A 7,500-nucleotide genomic window follows, 5' to 3' on the forward strand; every position below is an offset into this window, starting at 1 on the left:
TTCCCTGCTTTCCTTCCTGAAAGTCCCTATAATGCCCATCTTGTATACCCTGTGTACGCCACCCCATCCCTCTCCTTTCCACAGATCTCCTAATGCCTCTGTTCCCCACTGTTTTGTCCTTCACACTCGCACCCCTCTTGTCTCATGCCCCCCTTGCTGTGCGTTATGCATTAGGTCTCATGCGAGCCTCAACAAGGTATTCAAAAAAAAAGTGTTTTAGGCCCCCACAAAAAATATACTGGGCAACGCCAAGTACCCGTACCCTGCTAGTTCTCTAAATGTTGACCAAGAGAGGTCATGGCTTGGGGACGAGATGAAGCAGACTGAGTGCGTGGATAGGTTGTGTGCAGTGTTGTATCAGCAAATGCCTGTATTAAATCAGTTAAATAAATGAAATCAAATGTGAAGGAATGCAGTCTGGCAGGTCATTCACGTACACAAGACCAACATAAGGCCAAGACCCAAAACACAACCTTGAGGATCACCTGAATTGATGCCATGTGTTGGGGACTATGTGCAGTCCATTGATGATTTGTGTGGTCCCTCCTGCACCACTGAAATTTGGCAGTCATTAAGAAATGCAGAGATAATGGTAAGCATTTGTCCAAAGGTACCATATGATTCGAGCTTGTGTACAAAACCTCTCAGTGCCACACTTTATTGAAGGCCTAAGAGATGTCAAGAGCAACAATCCTGGCTTCATCACAGCAATACAAAGCCCTGTAGGCTCATTCATGAGGGATAAAAGATCACCACTAAACCAAGAATGTCTAAAGCTATACTGTACATCATTTAGAAGATAATTGTCTTTGAGGTGACCCGTAATTTGTTGATTAACCAAAGACTGAAAGACCTTACTCATCATGTAATGTAGGCTAATAGAGCAATAGTTAGTGGGATCAGCCCACCCAAGAACCCTTGTGCACTTGCACAACAGATGCCACTTTCCAACAAGATGGGAATGCAGACTTCGACAGGCACAGGTTGTATACTTTTGAAAGAACAGAAGACAGTTCACGAGAACATAACTTTCGGCCAATTGTTTTTGAGATATCACGTCCCTAAATGATCTTGGCCACACTCTTGGATGTCACAGTAACAGTAAAAATGTTAGAGTTAGTCTGGGAAAGACAAGCAAGCAAAGGATGTCGTTGATCGTCGAAGATGTAGTTGGCTGCAAAACAACCAGCAAAAAAGATTGGCCAGATCAACTGGGGAGGAAAATACTTCTGAACCATTGAAAATGACAAATTTCGATGACATTTCTGTTTGGAACACTGGAAGCAATTCTTCAGAACTCTCTGTACCCAAACTGCTGAGCAGGGATAGAATTGCAGACAAACTCTGCATACTGGAGCTTGACAGTCTCGAACCATTATGCAGAAATTGCTTGCAAGACAATATAGATGTCAAATCTAATGAGAGCCATCATGGTGGTACTTTTTAAAGAAGTGGTTACAATGGGCAATCACAGTAACACAGGCAGGGGTGAACCATGGCTGAGAACGTAGTCTCACTTGGAAGGTCTGATAAGGGATGAACAGCTCAATACCAACACAAAACCACTGAGTAACCTCATCATCAGCTTCTGATAGGCCATGACAAAGAACTGAGCTCCAAGGAATATCACAAAGAAAGGAGCGGAATGCATGCCAGTTCGCCTTGCCACACTGAGAAACTGTCCGCGGTGAAAAGGATGAGCAGTGGTTGAGGCTGAGGAAGAGATAATACGGACGGTAATTGTGACATGATGACATTTACCAAGTGGGGAAAACTTTTCAGCAGCAAAATCATTCGGGGGGAGAACAGAGAGTTTTTTTTTATTGGTTTGGTATTTATTTTTGTTTGTTAAACAAATGGTGTTGAGTCAATGTGTTAAAGCTCTGATCAAACAGTGTGAAGCATTATTTGGAAGACAACTGAAAACTACATTTCCCATGACTAAATTGCCTACAGTTACGCAGAGTGACACTAAACGAGAGGTTTTATCAACTGAAGGTTGATAGAGATGTGCTAACCATCATGGGATGCAAAGTAATGCTGCGGTGTCAGGTGTTCGCCCTTTTTCAGAGCAAGAGCTCTTGCCCAAAGCAGTCTCATGACAAGGATTTTGTCACATTCACAAAGTACACTTTGGAGAATGCACTTGGAATCCAATTGAAATATAATCAAATTAAACAATCTGATAAAACATGACGACAGTTGAAATTGACGTGTCATGATTTATTGGAGTGATGCCAAAGTGAAATGACAAAGCAATACAATTATAAGCCAGGTTGCAGATGCCAAATACTCATCATTATCATTATTATTATTATTATTTTATTATTATTGTTATTACTTTGTCGTACGTAGTACGCAAGATATTTGCTCATAAATGTGTTGCAGATTAAACTAGAAGGGCACTCGTTAGAGCGCATACCTCCACCCTGTAATGCCTGAACCATGAGAACATATCGGGCCCTTTACATTTTTGAGATATCATACGATACATTAGTTTAGCCTTATCTCTCTATGGTGAAGAATGAGTTAAAAAAAAGTGTCACATCCGAATCCGGATCTGGATGTTCACAGAAATTGAATAATTTCTTCCTTTTAAAACACCCAACATGTCCACCAAGTTTCATCCGAATCCGCCCACAACATTTTGAGATATCATGCACATAAACAGACAGACAGACAGAAAGGGGTGAAAACATAACCTCCGCCACCGAAATTAATCATCCACATGATATTCGGTTCGCGAGAATCTCGCATGGTAGTTCTCATCATAATCCTCAGCATTATCATCATCATCATCATCATCATCATCATCATCATCATCATCATCATCATCATACTCATATTCATCCTCATCATCAATATACCATTCCCTTTGCAGAGAGAGTGTTGGTCATGCCAAAGTAGACTTTTGGCAAGAGTTATCCTGGGTAGTTTGCAGTTTCCTCTCCAGCAGTTGGGCAGGAATTTGTCATTTGTTCAGGGTGCCAGCAATAACTCATATACTCTTTACGAAAGACGTTATGACATCTTAAACATCCACCAACGACCAGTGCTGGCATACGTGTCCTCCAGCTTAGCATCCGGCTGATTGATGGCACACACATGGATGCTTCCCACTGAATGTGAAACACCTGGATGAGAGTTGATAGCTGGGTTAAGGTTCAACTGTGGCCATGACAGTTCAAAGGCAAAGACATCCATACCGCCAAAGACTAGACTATTATACCAGCCCACACTACATATATATATATATATATATATATATATATATATATATATATATATATATATATATATATATATATATATATATATATATATATATATATATATATATATATATATATATATATATTGTAACAGGCCAATTGGTGACAACACCTCATCACTTTCAATGACAAATCCTTTGCAACCTTCATACTTTTACAATGCCTCGGAGTCAATAATTTACAAGGTGTTTACAGAGTCTACAAAAAGGTGTTTTTGCTTCAACTTTACACAAGAATAGTCAGGAGAATTGCCAATAGCTGAGAGTATTTATCAAGGAGGTGAGGAAGGACTTTTACAGAAGATTCAGGTTGGAGTGGAGGAAGTAATGGAACAGCAAGGTTATCTCAGAGAAGATAAGGCTGCGGAGACAGATCATATGCACCTGAGAGTGTTGATGGAGGTGGCTGAGCAGGTAAGCGAGATATTAACGGATATTTTCAATAGTTCACTGGAGTCAGGACAGGTACGAGAGGATTGGAGAGGAGCAAAATGTAATCTCATGATTTAAGAAAGGATCTAGAGAAGAATTGAGAAACTATAGACCTGTCAGTTTGACTTCAGTTGTGGGGAAGGTGTTGGAGACATTAATTCAGGACCAGATGAGGAACCATTTAAATAAATACAAACTAATTAAAGGTAGTCAGCATGGGTTTACCAAAGGAGTGTTCCTGTTTAACAAACCTTTTCGAGTTCTATGAGGCAGTGTGTGATTGGGTGGTTGATGGAAAGGCAGTGGACATAGTATATCTAGACTTTAAGAAGAAATTTGAGAAGGTACCACATTGGAGGTTGTTAGCCAAAGTGACAGCTTCTGGAGTGGATGGTCAGGTCGCTAATTGGATTGCAAACTGGCTTGGTAATAGGAAGCAAAGAGTGGTTGTGAATGAGAGGATGTCTTGCTGGAGGATGTAAATAGTGGGGTACCTCAGGGATCAGTACTCGGATCATTACGATTCATTATTCACATCAATGATTTGGATAGCGGGGTGAAGAGTAAGCTTTCCAAATTTGCAGATGACACAAAGCTTGGAGGTAAGGTGGATAGCAGAGGGGGTGGTGATCAGATACAGGAAAGTATTGATACTTGCATAGATTGGGCAAAAGACTGGCAGATGGAATTTAACCTGAGCAAGTGTAAGGTGTTGGGGATGGGGAAGAACAATGAAAATAGAGATTACAGGATGCAAGGGATAATTTTGGAGCGTGTCACACCGGAGAAGGATCTTGCAGTGGTAATAGATACGGGAGGTAAGCAGGCAGCACAGTGCCAGGTCGCTATAGGTAAAGCAAATCGGGTTTTGGGCTGTATTCTCAGGGGGATCAATTATAAATCGAAAGAGGTGGTGTTAACATTGTACAGGAATTTAGTGAAGGCCACATCTAGAATATGGTGTGCAGTTTTTCTCACCACAACTTAGGAAGGACATAGGTGCCGTAGAGAGGGTTCAGCGCAGGGCTACGAGATTGATTTGGGCCTTGCTCGACTCAGCTATGAGGATCGGCTGAAGGAGTCAGGGCTTTATACACCAGAAAGGAGGTTGTTATGAGGAGATAGATAAAGTTGTTTAAGATAATGAATTGTTGTTCGTCTTTCGGCTGCTCCCGTTTGGGGTCGCCACAGCGGATCATCCGTTATGACCCGCATTCTGATTTGGCATAGGTTTTACGCCGGATGCCCTTCCTGACGGAACCCTGGTCGCCTCTTACGACACAGGGATAAGGATTGGGTTTCGCCATGATTCCAGGCTGCCCTACACCCTCTCATAGCGTGGCCCAGTGCAGAGCTCCCATCCTCAAGCGATCCTCCAACCCAAGCCTCCGAGTAGCCGGATTATAGGCGCACGCCACTACGCCCGGTTGTTTAATATAATGAATGGTATAGATAAAATAAGTGGAGATGAATTATTCATCAGAGTGGATAGTGATAGGACCAGGGGCCATAGCCTGAGAGTAAATAAGAGGAGAGTTAAGACGGTCGTGAGGCAGGGGACTTTCACTCAGAGAGTAGTTAATGCATGGAATGGTCTCCCTGGAAAGGTAGTGGCAGCAGAAACAGTAGAAAAGTTCAAATTGGAATTAGATAGGTACCTGGAAGTTATGGAGATGGAGGAGTATAGGGATGTTGACAGGACTTTTGGGTAGTTTGAGCATTGATGGGTGATTGTGTGCATGAGTGCTGTTGGTGGGGGTCTCATCAAGGGGTGTTGTGTGGTTGATGTTGTGTGTGTTTTTTCACCAAGTCCATGCCCCCTCCCCTGGAAAAATAAAAATAAGAAAAAACAAAACAAAAACCCCCCCCACAAAAAACAATAAAAAAAAAACTTTGAATTTTCTTATTGTGTGGTGTTGATGTGGTGCAGGCATGATGGGCTGAACGGTCTCTATCTGTTTCTAATTTCCTTGTGTGTTTCACAAACATCTTTTTAACTTTCCTGAGTTGCACAAAGCTGCATTGAATGGGTGCTGATTCGAAATGTTTCTGTCTGCTGATAATATTTCTTCAAAGGGAACAGAAAATGAAGAACAGCAGCCAGTACAATACATGTAACGACAAGATGCAAACCTGGCAATTCCGTTTCCTCCGGTCAGTGTTTCTTGCTGTCGGATTTCTTTGTGCTGCCGCAAGTATTTTTGAAATTTTCTCTCATTTCCATGAAGAGCAAAGCAATTATTTTTTTCTTTTTCTTTTTTTTGTAGATAGGTTTGGCAATGATTGATTTTGACACCCACGTGTCTGCAGATTGAGCTCACTCGTTACTCCGAATGAGAAATGATTTCCTCTGCTTTGAGAGTTTGACTTAATTTCTCCCCTGCATTGTTGATAGAAACCCAAAACAATTTCGGGACTGCATTGACTGAGCAAGGCCTGATCTATGTATTACCTATGAAAAGGAAAGGGTGTGGTTGCGGAAACATAAGGGCGATACAGTTGGTCGAGAACTTTGGAAGGAAGAGATAAATAAGGGAAATGTAAGGTTGTTGGAGGGAAAGAAGATGTATCGGGAGAGGGAAAGACTTTGGTAAATAATTTCAACATTTTGCTGGCTGTTTCAGGAAAACCGAGGCTCAAACAAGCTTGAGATATATAGTGTTCTTGCCGTGATAGCATACTTCGTGTGCGCTTGCACATCATGAAAAAAATCGGACATTATTAAACATGATGACCTGGCTGTCCAACTTTCTTTCACATGATGAACTCTTTTTCAAATTCATCAAAGATTTTCAGTAAGATCAGGTAACAATCGGATGAGTATTTCATCAAGCCTCATGCAAAAACTTGGAGGAGAACAACATAATATGTAATTATGTTGATTCGATTCTGATGTAGCCTTGCTACCGTACTCTTATTAGAGCATCAATGCGACTGAAGAAGTTTGTTTTTTTTTGTAAGGATTAAAATGAGTGGTTTGCCAATGCTTTCCCAGTGTTATGCGCTTGCTATATCCTTTTAAATGCTGTGCATCAAGCAAGGAAGCAGACATTCTTTCAGATGACTTTAAAAGTCTTTCAAAAGACTTAGCTTGGAGGGATGCACACTCGCCTCGAAGTCCTCTCGCCTGGGTTTTGTGGAAGTAAAAATAATTATATTCATTATAATTATTGTAATTAATAATTATATTCATTAGAAAAATAATTATATTCATTGTAATCAATTTTTATAAGTACCAGCAACAAGTGAATATAATTGAGAATAAAATGAATGTAATTATTTTTACTTCTACAGTTTGAATTCAAACCCAGCTGTCATCCCGCTGTTTCACAGGCATGGTGATTCAACAATGTGTGATCCATCCCGTGGATAGACATTAAACCAGGTGCCTATCTACCAGCATTAGTTGGTGGATATGAAAGATTCCATGGTGTCCTTCACAAAGTGTAGGCGAGTTATCCTCTGCATCATGAAGAAATTACAAATTCCTGCCAGAACTACTGCTGGGAGAGGGATGGGAGATGGCCCAGTATGACCTCCTGGCATAAGAAGCTGCTTCGGCAGAAACAACACTCTGTCTCTATATATATATATATATATATATATATATATATATATATATATATATATATATATATATATATATATATATATATATATATATATATATATATATATATATATATATATATATATATATATACATACATAGTCTAAATTGAGGCACCTCTACACACAGACTAAAATACAGACAAAGGGGAATGAAATAAAAGAAAACCCTTCCTTTATTCTGGCAC

General features: G+C 40.4%; 1 protein-coding gene across 1 annotated transcript in view; it reads left to right on the forward strand.

Annotated features, from left to right (window-relative positions):
* The first annotated feature begins 3,564 nt into the window (after positions 1 to 3,564).
* Positions 3,565 to 7,500, forward strand: part of LOC147033818 (uncharacterized) — a 225,003-nt gene continuing 221,067 nt past the window's right edge. The window contains exon 1 of the mRNA XM_085871363.1: positions 3,565 to 3,685. The gene's annotated coding sequence lies outside the window, so the exon portion shown is untranslated. The remainder of the gene's footprint in view (positions 3,686 to 7,500) is intronic.

Source organism: Eptatretus burgeri, chromosome 1, assembly GCF_056783735.1.
Source record: "Eptatretus burgeri isolate ZD-2024b chromosome 1, Ebu_testis_v1, whole genome shotgun sequence".
Taxonomy (NCBI): Eukaryota; Metazoa; Chordata; class Myxini; order Myxiniformes; family Myxinidae; genus Eptatretus; species Eptatretus burgeri.